The 13,496-nt window shown below is 39.9% G+C and overlaps 1 pseudogene; it reads left to right on the forward strand.

The window, feature by feature from the left end:
- Positions 1-1,191: 1,191 nt before the first annotated feature.
- LOC112821535 (cytochrome c oxidase assembly factor 8 pseudogene) lies at positions 1,192-5,841 on the forward strand (annotated as a pseudogene).
- The last annotated feature ends 7,655 nt before the right edge of the window (positions 5,842-13,496 follow it).

A 13,496-nucleotide genomic window follows, 5' to 3' on the forward strand; every position in this document is an offset into this window, starting at 1 on the left:
ACATATAGCTTAGACCATCCTAGCACCATCCCATAGAGCCTAGACCATTCCAGCACCATCTGATCTTCCCAAGTTCCCTTGTATCTACCTGAAAAATTGAGCCCACAAAGCTCAATTTTAACTGCTACCCTTAGATGAACTCTCTAGTTTTATATACCAGGTGGGGCTCCTTTTTGGGGCATCTTTTTGTAATCTGGTGTTTTGTTTTGTTTTGGCACTCTCGACCTCCTATCACATGTGAATCTTGTTGCTTTCATGATGTGTGCCCACCTGGGTATATTTGGAAGTTCATACCTTGCTACCTAAACTTGTTATTAATGTTGTTTGCGGGTTTTAGATTTTGTTTGTTTGTTTGTTTGTTTGTTTTAAGAAAGAGAGATAGAGCTGTGGTGGGGGAATGGGGGAGGGACAGAGGGAGAGGAAGAGAGTGAATCCTAAGCAGGCTCTGTGCACAGCAGAGAGCCCCATGTGGGGCTCAATCTCATGACCCTGAAATCACGACCTGAGCCAAAATCAAGAGTTGAACACTTAACTGACTGAGCCACCCAGGCACCCCTAGATTTTGCTAATCAATTCGCTCTGTTTTTGTAGGAACATATAGGGACATTTAAAAACTATGCCACTTTCAACTTCCCAAAATTTCTTTGCTTTTTTCTTGACCTTTTCATATAGTAAAGATAATTGTATGCTCACTAAATCTCTTTTATTTTTTTTTAAGATCTTATTTATTTGAGAGAGAGAGAGAGAGAGCACGAGTGGGGTGAGGGGGAGAGGGAGAACCAGACTCCCCTGCTGAGCAGGGAGCCTGATGTGGGGCTCTATCCTAGGACTCCAGGATCATGACCTGAGCCAAAGGCAGATGCTTAACCAACTAAGCTACCCAGGTGCCCCCAAATCTCTTTTCATGTATTTTTTTAAGATTTTATTTATTTGACACAGAGAGAGATAGCAAGAGCAGGAACACAAGCAAGGGGAGTGGGAGAGGGAGAAGCAGGCTTCCCGCTGAGCAGGGAGCCCGATGCGAAGCTCAATCCCACAACCCTGGAATCATGACCTGAGCGAAAGGCAGACGCTTAATGACTGAGCCACCCAGGCGCCCTCTTTTGTATTTCTTCTACATTCCTTGTCCCTCCCCTTTGTCCCCCTTCCCCAATTAAGCATGACCAGGGGACTAGTTCTGCCTCGTGAAACATGAATGGAAGTAACAGGTGTCACTTCACAGTGGTGGCAGTAAGACCCCTCTGCATCACCCCTTCATCTCTCTCTTCCCCCCTTGAGCATATAGCCCAAGGATCGAAGCAACCAGCCTCAATGGGTCTCAGCATGGAGGATAGCAATCTACAGTAGAGTTTACACTAGTGAGAAATAAATTTTTATGTCTTGTGTCACTATTCTCTTGGAGGTGCTACTACAGCATAAACCCAGACTACCCAGACACTTCCCCATCTACTTCCTCTATTCTCCCCTTTCACCTCTTCCTTGTAAATATGCTCAAGTATCTCCTACCAAAAAAAACCTTCCCCTGATCCTACTAGTTCTTAAATTATCATATATCTCCTTCTCGTTCACTGATACATTTCTGGAAGTAAAATCTATATTTGCTACTTCTACTTCCTCACCACCCACTCACTCCTTAATTCCTGGGGATCTGGCTTCTGCTTTCTTCGTTCTTCAGAAATTATTTTCTTTAAGATTACCAATGATCTCCTGCTTTCCAAATGACGTTCAATCCTACTCAACCTCTCTTCTACCAATGCCCTGAACTCTGGTCAAATGGTTTTAAGTCTCTTTATGATCACAGACTCCTTTGAAAATCAGATAAGTTATGGATCTTATTCTCAGAAAAGTCACATATACATATATAAAACTTCTTATAAATTTCAGAAATTTTGATTAGCACACTCCCCCCAAGCCCATTCATAATTAACCTAGACATCTCTGTACCTTGGATAAAGAATTCTGCTGTGGTCTCTGACTAAGAAACAGGAAAGTGAAGAAAGTCATCCACTCCCACAAAATAGTCACATGGAATATTTTTTCACTTCCCAATCTATTTTCCTATATCACCCTACCCTAAATTTTTGTCTCTCCTTTATTTTTTGCATGTCTGTAGTGGCTTCTTATACTGCCTATTCTCTCATGCATCTCTCTCTTCATTCAATCGTGGAGTACTTGCAGAATAAAAACCAACATTGTGTTCCTCTTATCCCAAAGGATATAACAGGATACTTGGGAAAGAGACATGTTCACATCAAAACTTGCATTATAATGGGTTCCTGGCTGGCTCAGTTGGTAGAGAATGCAACTCTTAATCTCAGGGTTCAAGTGCCATGTTGGACGTGGAAACTACATAAAATAAAATAAAATAAAATAAAATAAAATAAAATAAAATAAAATAAAATAAAAATTAAATTAAATTAAATTAAATTAAAATAAAATAAAATTTGAGTAATAAGATAAGGAAGAATATGAATAAGTGGGAGACATACTGAACTATTTCTGAGGAAGGGTAAGATACTGATTTCTGTTGGAGAGGGAATACAAACTGGACCTTGAAAGATGGATTGGGCATTTCTGTAAGTAGACAGAAGAAAGAATCATGTGTCAAATGGAATAGAACAACAAGAAATACGTAAATATAAATAGAATGTTGGAGAGATCACAAGGAGGCTCCACATGGACTGACTAGAAAGGATATAAAGTTAGATAAAAACAGAATGCTAGGTTGGGGTAGTCCTGTGTTAGCCTTGAGCACCAGGTTAGAGTCTGGGCTTTATTTTGTGAATAACAGAGAGACACTGAATATTCTTGAGCAATGGACTGACAGAATAAAAATGATCTTTTTGGAGATTAATCTGCTAAGAGTATTTCTTTTTTTTTTATTTTATTTATTTACTTGAGAGACAGAGAGAGCAAGACAGAACACGAGCGGGGTGAGGAGCAGAGAGAGAGAAGCAGACTCCCCACCGAGCAGGGAGCCCAATGCAGGACTTAATCGCAGGACTCCGGGATCATGATCTGAGTGGAAGGCAGACGCCCAACCAACTGAGCCACCCAGGCGCCCCTGCTAAGAGTATTTCATGGAGAGATGAGGGACTGGCCAAAAGAAGAAAAGTTACGAGTCTGTGCAATAATCCATGATTTGAACTTGTGAACAACTGAACTGCTTACGAAAACCAATCTTAGCAAAAGGGGCACAACTGATGTAGGAGGCATGAACATGTGTTGCTTGGATCTCCCTTCATCTGTTATAATGCAGTCAGCTAAGAGCCTCCAACTGCAGCACCTTCAGGACCCACCACAGCAGTATTCTAGCTGAGGTCATCCTCTTCCCTTGGCAGTCCCCACCAATGACTGATAATCACAACAGACATGGTCTAGCCATGTCTACCTAAGGCAGGCCTTCTCTAACAGGTGATCTTTGCTCTGGAGCTCCCCAGTGGGTTGGCTGAGATTTTGCTGGCTGTACATCAAAGTCTGAGGCTCTCACCATCCAATCCTGTTTCCTCACCACTTTTTTCACAGATGTCAGATCAGCATGCAGGTCTGCAGGCTCTCCCTACTCAATCCATCTTCCTCCACCTTTATCTCTCATAGGTCTTACATCCACTCCCTAATAATATAAAAATACTTTGGAAAGAGGGGACGCCTGGTTGGCTCAGTGGTTAAGCATCTGCCTTTGGCTCAGGTCATGATCCCTGGATCCTGGGATGGAGCCCCACATCGGGCTCCCTGCTCAGTGGGAAGCCTGCTTCTCCCTCTCCCACTCCCCCTGCTTGTGTTCCCTCTCTCGTTGTGTCTCTCTGTCAAATAAATAAATAAAATCTTTAAAAAACATACTTTGGAAATACATGAAAAGTTACACATTATAAAATTCATACAAGTAAAAATTAAATTGATCACAGCACTGAATTAATTGTGTCTAGGAAAGGCATATTCTAAGTTTAATTATTTCATGCATTAGAAAATTAAGAAATGTGGTAATAGTGATTTATGTATTGAGAAAAACACCAAGGTCACTGCAGGTTTGAATAAATTTTCTAGATGCTGAAATCTTTTCTCTGATTTAACTTGAGATGAGAGACTAAAGTAGCTATTTGAACATTTCTTTATTTAGAGGAGCCAATTTATTTTAAAGAGAATGTTTTCATCTCACAACTGAAAGTAATAATGGAATAAATGGGAGGAGCAGGGCAGTTCTATGAGACAAGAGCTGCAGCTGGGGTTCAGCAAATATGAGAGTTAGTACAGACACTAAAAATATGTCCATCAGAGAAGATTCTTGAAGCTTCTTTTGAATATATTTTGTTTGTGTTCATGAGACATATCTCTGAAAATGGAAAGATATTCCTGTCATGGCAGTATTGAAAGGTATATATATATATATATATATATATATATATATATATATATATATACACACACACATATCTACCACATAATACACTAACTTGATAATCAGAATTTAACGGAAACTCTATATGACAGACCATCTCACACAATCAGCTAAACATAACCACTCTTCCTGTTTTGTTTGATTGGGGAAGTTATAATGTAATGCTAGAGGTATATTTTGTATGTGTGTTTAGGCTAAGGAGATTAGTTGGTCATTCAGTTTCAACTGTTCAGTGGTAATTTAGGAAAGAAATTGTTATATTAAAGTAGTTTTGAGCTAATAAAGAACTGTTTGCTTGAAGGCCCCATCCTTACCTTCCTATTTTTAACTGCTATCCAATACAATAGTTTCCTTTTGAAGCAGACCTTAGTAGAAGTTGAAACATTTCAATGATATAAATTCAAATTATCGGGCATCTGGGTGGCTCAGTTGGTTAAGCATCTGCCTTTGGCTTAGGTCGTGATCCTGGGGTCCTGGGATCAAGTCCTGCATTGGGTTCCTGGCTCAGGGGGGAGTCTGCTTCTCCCTCTCCCTCTGCCCCAACCCCCTGCTCGTTCTCTCTCTCAGATAAATAAATAAAATCTTTAAAAAAAACTCAAATTATTGCCTCTCATTAATAAAATATTTTAAATAATTACACAGTCCTCCTAACCCTCTAGCATGACCTCTCGCCTGCCAGCTTCCCATTTTATACATTCTCTTTCCCAAATTATTTTCTTCCTTACTCTACAAATTCCCAACTTTCTACTTTTTCCTCACACCTTTCACATCTTTTCCACACTCTCTACTCTCAACTGAGGACATTGCCTCATACTTCTCTGAGGAAATAAAAGCCTAAGAAGTTGCTCATTTTGGGGGGGACGTGGACCATCACAACCTTGCAGCCCTCAAGGAGGGCCCGTCTCCCTCCATTTTGCCATACCTTCGCTGGCCTGGCCATCAGCTCTCCCTGGAGCACGGCACGGAATTCAGGGATGCGGCACTGAGTCAGGTCTCAGGATTCTGCCCTCCCAGAAAAATTTTGCCATGATTGGATAGGTCTGCAGAAAAATTTCAAACCTTCAACCTGTTCGCTTTTACATCCCTGAAAATGAATCACTGTTGGAACAAAAGTTAAGAGATTTAAGATAAGAAACACAAGAATGGAACCAACAGTCTGGGCAAACCAGAATTTGACATTTCATAAGGAAAAGGAAGAATTTATTCACTCACAACTAAAAGTTAAAGGCCTGGGACTGAGAGCAGGATCAGGTCAAAAAGCAACATTAGATGTGGAAGAAATGGCTGACTTTTTAAGGAACTTTTAAGTACAAATTTTCAGAAGCACATGTATTATAAGAGACTGGTAGAAGTGTAATTTTCCTATCACCTTCTTCATGGGAAAAATGGCCCTGGGGAGGGTTTGGAACAAGTTTAAACCGAAACAAAAGAAGACCAGTGCTTAGAGCCCACCCTGGCCCACCCACCAGTGTCCGAGTTTCTAGAAGAAGCAACTGCTTGAATAAAAAGTTCATTTTATAAAGGCCCTAAAAACTGGTGAGTGAGGGTTGCCTGGATGGCTCAGTCGGTTAAGTGTCTGCCTTCAGCTCAGGTCATGATCCCAGATCCCTAGAATGGATCCCCATGTCACACTCCCTGTAAGGAGCCTGTTTCTCTCTCTCCCTCTTCCTCTCCCCTCCGCTGGTGCACTCTCTCTCTCTCTCTCAAATAAATAAATAAATAAATAAATAAATAAATAAATAAATAAAAAATATTAAAAAAACAAACAAACCTGTGAGTGAACTGAGTTCCACACCTTCTTCATGGGGACCCCCTGGCTTATGTCAGCACAGGGTAGACCACAAGAAGGGGCGTCCTGGTGAGCCATGGGCCACACAACTCTGTCCCAACTGTGGATTCTGAGCTGGTCCTTGGTCACAGACATGGTATTAAATAAAGCCCAAGCATGTGTACCTGCAAAAAAGAAAAAAAGTTGCTCATTTTTGGATTCCCAAATCTGTATGTCTTTTCCTTCTTCCCTCCTGGTTCAATGTGAGGAGTATCTCTCCTATTATTTCACTCCTGCTGTGGATCCAATCCCTCACTCTCTCCATCATCCCTCCCTTTCTAATGAATAATTCTGATCCCAAAACAAACATGTGTTAATATCTGTCATCTGTAAAAAACCTCTTCTTGACTTCTATCATCTTTAAACTACCTTTCCTTCTTTTGTTTCCCCTCACAGAAAACTTCTTGAAACAGCCTATCTCTAAATGCTGTCTCTACTCCCTCCCCAGGTCACTCTCGAATCCTCTTCAATCTACCTTCTTTGTCCCACCACGCCTCGGACTTTGTGTATCAGAGTCAATGATTACTTCTATATTGTCAAATCCACTGGTCACTTTGGTCCTTATCTTTCTTAATTCTTCAGTTGCATCTCTCTCCCTGGAAACATTCTCCCCCTTTAGCTTCTGTGATGCCGTTCTGTACAGAAAAGAGTTAAACTAGCAGGCCTGAGATTGCTGTCCTTTGAAGGGGCTTGCAAGGTTGGCCCTTGGCTAGCATTGGAAAACTTGATTTTCAGTAGTGTTCCCTTTTTCCTTAACTGATAATGATAGCTCACTGTGCCCAGACCAAGGGTACGTACATGATTAGACCCAGATAAAACTCTTGGGCACTTAGTCTCTAATGGGCTTCCTTGAACAGAAACATCACACATGTATTACTGCATTTTCACTGCTAGGGGAAGAGTATACTCTATATGACCCCTCACAGGAGAAAGAGGGCATTAAGGAAGCCTGTTCATGGATTCTTCCAGACTCCACCTATGTCTTTTTCTCACATGATCCAGCACAACGTATTTACTGTAGCACTGTGATAAATCTTAGCCATGAGTACAACCATATGCTGATTCCAGTGAACCTCCTAGTGAATATCCAAACACAGAGCTGGTCTTCACCACTCAGTCCTGGTTTTCCTTTTCTTATACTCCTTTATTGGTTTCTTGTGCTCTGTCCCACTTGGAGCCTCAAGGTTTTACTCTCTTCTCTATCTATACTGTTTTTCAGGTGATCTTATTTGTTCCCTTAACACTAAATAAAATATCATCCATATGCTGACAACTTCCAAATTTGTATCTCCAGCCTAATTCCTACCACTAACTCTAGAAACTGATACCCAAAGCTCTCTTGAATCTTCACTTAGGGCGTGTAGATAAACTCAGTATGGCCAGTATGGAACTCATGATTGCTTTTTCACAAACCTGATCCCACCCTCCATTTTCCCCATCTCAATGATGGGTCTACCGTACATGCTATTACCAAAGGCAGAAATCTGGGAGTCATCTGTGACTCTTCCCTTTCTCTCATGCCACATTCTATCACCAAATTTTGTTAGTTTTACTTTCAAAATATCTCAAATCTGACACTTTTCACTATTTCACCTTGATACAAGTCATCATCATCTCTCACTGGACTACTGAAATAGCTTCCTAATTAGTCTCTCTTCTTCCATTCTTATCCCTGTATAATCCATTCTCCATTCAGAGAAATCCTTTGAAAGTTCAAATCAAATGATGTCATTTTCCTGATTAAAAACTTGTCTACTGGGCGCCTGGGTGGCTCAGTTGGTTAAGCGACTGCCTTCGGCTCAGGTCATGATCCTGGAGTCCCGGGATCGAGTCCCGCATCAGGCTCCCTGCTCAGCAGGGAGTCTGTTTCTCCCTCTGACTCTCTTCCCTCTTGTACTCTCTCTCTCTCATTCTCTCTAGCTCTCAAATAAATAAATAAAATCTTTAAAAAAAAAAAAACTTGTCTACTGATTTCTATTGCACTTGGAGTAAATCTAAATTCTTGGCCCACTTATTTGGTTAGAAGAAAAAGTAGGTACTCTTATATTGAGAAAAAAACTGGGCTTGATCAAGAAACAAAGGTCAGAGTACCTACAGCAGAATGAGTGAGGGGGGATCAAGATATAAGAGGAAATATATAGAGAGAGGGGTCTTTACTTGCAAGCTTTGTTTTTTTAGTATTTATTATACAAGTCTGTGCTCCCGTATGGAAGCAAAAGTCATATTAATATTCTCTAATAAACTGATCATTTACAAAATGAGTCCCAACTCAAATATTTTTCCATATGAAACACCAGTACTTACTTTCCCTACCCTGTCTCATTCAGTTGCTCCTCAATTGACATCCTCATTGGTTTGAACTTTGAGATTGTGGTAATATCCCCAAATATAAAACAAGTGCAAATCAAAGAATTGAAAGAATTTAACTGCACATTTTGCTACAAGTGCAAGATTTCATGAAGTTGATGAAAGTAATGTTAAAGGATTCTTCCAATCACACATAAGGCTGTTGGCAAGTGAGATTGCAATCATACCAGTTATCTAGAGGAGCAGAGTAAATAGAAAAGGAATGTATTTCAAAAAAAGAATAATTTGAATATTAAGCAATTAAGGGAAGTCATTAGGAAGATTGATGAGGCTCTTGATAATTTTGGTTAAAATGACTTTCTGCCTATTAAGAGAGTGAGAAAAAAAGAGGCCACAGACTGGAGAAAATACTTGCAAGTTACATATATGGTAGAGGATTTATCCCCAGAATATATAAAGAACTCTCGAAACTCAGTAAGAAAACAAATATGGCTCCAAAAAATTGGATGAAAGATGTTAATAGGCAATTCACCAAGAAAGATAAATGAATGGTAAATTAGTACTCAGAAAAGATGCTCACCTTTATTAGTGATTAGGAAAATGCAAACTGGAAGCATAATGAGATACTATTACACTCCTACTAGAAAGGCTGAAGTTAAAAAGACTGACTATACGGAGGAGGCAAGGATGTGGAACAACTAGAAGTCTTGTACACTGGGGCACCTGGGTGGCTCAATCGGTTAAGCATCTGCCTTTGGCTCAGATCGTGATCCCGGGGTCCTGGGGTTGAGCCCCACATCAGGCTCTCTGCTCAGTGGGGAGCCTGCTTCTCCTTCTCCCTCTGCCCCCCCCACTCGTGCTTGCTCTCTCTCTCAAATAAATAAGTAAAAATAAAAATAAAAAGACAAGAAGTCTTGTACACTGCTGGTAAAAATGTAAAATGGCAGCACATTTGAAAATACATTGCAGTTTCTTAAAAGTTATACATATACCTACCATATGATCCAGGCTGTCTTCTCCCACATATTTGCCCATGAGAAAAGGAAAATAATGTCCACACAAAGACCTATACATTAATATTCATGGCAGTTTTATTTGTAATAGCCCAAAACTGTAAATAACCAAAACGTCCATCCGCAGATGAATGGATAAGCAAATTGTGGTATATTCAAACAATGGAACACGAATCAGCAGTTTTTTGAGAGAAAACTATAAAATCACACCAACTTGATGAAGATCAAGTGTGGTCACTTGACCAGCAGCAGCAGCGTCAGCTGGGAATTTGTTAGAAAAGCAAATTCACAGGCCCCACCCCAGATCTACTAAATCAGAAACTCTGAGGGTGGGAGCTCTCTAAACCACAGCTTTAGACTAATTTGCTAACAGTATCAGTAAGGGTTCTTGATGTCAGTTATCTTTACTATCAGTAACCAACTCTGGCTAACTTAAGTTGAAGATAAATTTATTGGCAAGTATTAGGTAACTCACAGAATTGATAAAAAAGGCTAAGAAAGATTCTTGGCTAAGGGGCTGGAACCAAGAAAGTGAGGGTAACAGAAACAATCTGGTTCAGATGCTGCCGCCGCCAACAACATCCAGCATCTCTTCCCTTTGATATAGTGGTGACTGTAGGCAGCTGCTGCTTTTGACAACACAGCCACGGATGCCAGACTGCTTATTTATCAAAGATCCAATGTCATCCATTATCCCTTCATTTTGGCATCACTTGGTCAAGATTTAAAGTACATGGTGGCAAAATCTGAATCACAAAGCTGTCAGGGGAGTGGGTAGAGGGTGCATCTCACTCCTTAGGCTTCTGAAGTTAGAGGTAGGAGCCTACTTCTCACCAAGACCTAGATGGGAGGATTTCCCAAATCTAGCAAGTGGGTTCAGATGCTGAGCAGTCAAAAACAATTTACAGAAGCCCAATATTGAAAGTGTTCTGAATAAAGTAAATTAGGTGTATTTTTAGCAGGACCATGTTCTAGCAGAGTCAGTCAAACGTATTCATTGTATTACTAATTATGGACTTAAGAACTGACCATAAACTTACACTTTGTTCTTGAGGGTATTTTCATTTTCATTCAAGTATTGGCTCACAGTGGATCATAAGAGTGGGTGGTGCCTTTCCACTGCATGTTTGAGTAAAGACTGAAATAAAATGACTCTGTTTGAAACCATGCTACCTTGACTAGATTCTTGGTAGTCTTCAAGTGTTGTTATTTAAAACTGAATTAACTGGACATTCATAGGCAAAAATATGAATCTTGGGGGCGCCTGGGTGGCTCAGGCGGTTAAGTGTCTGCCTTTGGCTCAGGTCATGATCTCAGGGTCCTGGGACTGAGCCCTGACTGGGGCTCCCTGCTCAGCGGGGAGCCTGCTTCTCTCTCTCCCTCTCCCTGCCACTCGCCCTGTTTGTGTGCGTGTGCACTCTCTCTCTCTTTCTCTCTGTAAAATAAATAAATAAAATCTTTTAAAAATATATACGAATCTTGATCTAAATGTCACACTCATACAAAAATTAACTCAAAATGGATCATGGACTTAAATGTAAAACGTGAAACTTAAAAAAAAAAAAATCTTTGAATCTAGGACTAGGCAAACTTCTTAGATCTGACACCAAAAGTTTGATCCACAAAAGGAAAAACTGACAAATTGGACCTTATCAAAATTAAAAACTTACTCTGCAAAAGACCCTATTAAGTGGATGAAAGGATAAGCTGCAAACAAGGAGAAAATATTTGCAAATCATATATCTGACCAAGGATTAGTACCTGGAATATATAAAGAACATGCTGAACTCAACAGTAAAAAAAACCTAGCAATCCAATTAAAAAGCAGGCAAAAAAAAGAGCAGACATTTTTCACCCAAGAGGACATGCAGGTAACAAATAAGCTCTTGAAAATAAGGTCAACATCCCTCTCCATTAGGGAAATGCCAATGAAATCCACCATGAGGTATCACCACATAAACATTTTGGCATTATTTTATTTATAAAACTAAGCAACGCAAGCCAGCATGACCCAGCAATTGCACTCTTAGATTTTTATCCCAGAGAAATTAGAACTTATGTTCAGACAAAAATTTGTAGATGAATACTCACAGCAACTTTACTTGGAATGGCAAAAACCAAACTATACTACATCAGTACTATGGAATGCTATTCAGTTATAAAAGAAACCAACTATGGCACACACAACAACTTGGATAATTCCCTAGGGAATTATCTGAGAGAAAAGAGGCAATCCCAACAGGTTATATCTTGTATGGTTCCATTTATATAATAATCTTGAAACCATAAAATCATAGAAAAAGAGAACAGATTAGTAATTTCCACGGATTAGAGACATGGAAGGGGTCAAGGAAGTAAATGTCAGTATAAAGGGCAACAGGAGGGATCCTTGCGGTGTGGAAGTGTTTATATCTTGCTTGACTACATCAGTGTAAATATCCTGATTATAATATTGTACTACAGATGATACCAATTCTGCAAGACAATACCAATTTTGGGAAACTGGGTAAAAGGTACAAGGGATATCTCCATTATTTCCTGCAAGTACAGGTGAATCTACAATTACTCAAAATAAAAAGATGAACCTAAAAAACAAAACAAGGCAACAACTTAAAAACTGAACTACTTAGATTCTGAGTCCAGAAAAGCAGCCCACTCTGTATGGGTGGGGATGAGCTAACACCACTACCATCATTATCATCAATATACATAGATCCATGACTATTTGTAATCTGGTTTCAGTTTACCTTCTTGTCTCCTCTCTTGCCTTATCCACATTTTCTGTGCTCCTGCCATACTGTACTCATTGTTCCCTGGCCTAATTAGGCTCAGTGAAAACTCCACATACTTTCCACATGTTTCTATCTCTGCCTGCAGTATACCTATCCACTTGGCTTCATGACTTCCACACCCTAATGTCACCCCTTCAGCTTCCTCCAAGTATCTGGGTGTAGCCCAAAGCACTATACTCATATATCTGAAATAGCTTTCAGGATAAAATCTAAAATTCTTAGCCCAACTTACAAGGTATTACATGACCTAACTGCTTACTATCTCTGCCACTCTTATCCTCTCTTCCTGTACACTTTGGTCTTTTCTGAGCTTCACAACCAAGGTAAGTTCCTCCCCCACCTCAATCCTCCACTCATACTGTTTTCCTAGCCAGATCATTCTTAACCATCCTTTCCCCCAACTCCTCATTCATCAACTGCTACTTCCTCAAAGAAATCTTTCTAGGCCTCCTAGTCTAGGCCAGGTCCCCCTATTCTAACAATCAGAGTTCCCTTTATCCTATTACAGCATTTAAAAACTCTGTAATTAAAATACCTGTAGAATAAGTTGTTTAATGTCTGAAAGGCCCACTAGACAGTGAGCTCCATAACATCATCAATCACATAGAAAATGGATCTTTTAAGAAAAAATTTTTATATTAAAAGTTGTTATTTCTAGCATATAAATCTCTTTGTCTCTTTGAACTTGCTTGTATTTATTCTCTCTCTCTCACACACACACACACACATACAGCCTTTTATGAATGATTTGCTGTATAGAAATTGTAGAAAAAAGGGAAAAGGCTAGATTCTATGTTCAGATTAAAGCAGTACTGAAACAGGAACAACAGAAGCCTCAGGGGAAGATGATCACTTGACAGAACTAGTTTACCAGAAGCAAAAATTTAGAGCTAGGAGTTACTATAAAAACAATCTCCCATCCCCCCAAACTGGCAGAACTACTGGGTGAGGCACTGAAGTTTTCAGTCTATGGAAGGCAGTTTCAATTAGTTTCATCTAGAGATTTTAAGAGGTAGGGAGATCCCAGCTGACATTTGGTTACAATTTTAATTTATCTGTTTACTTGACCGTCAACCCACTAGATAGTGAACTCCTTGAGGACAAGTGCTATGTCATTCATCTTATGATCTCAAACTTGGCACTCAGGAGGCACTCAATAA

This window comes from Callorhinus ursinus, unplaced genomic scaffold (assembly GCF_003265705.2).
Source record: "Callorhinus ursinus isolate GAN/ISIS: 27379988/994484 unplaced genomic scaffold, GSC_fseal_2.0 scaffold10, whole genome shotgun sequence".
NCBI classification, from domain to species: domain Eukaryota; kingdom Metazoa; phylum Chordata; class Mammalia; order Carnivora; family Otariidae; genus Callorhinus; species Callorhinus ursinus.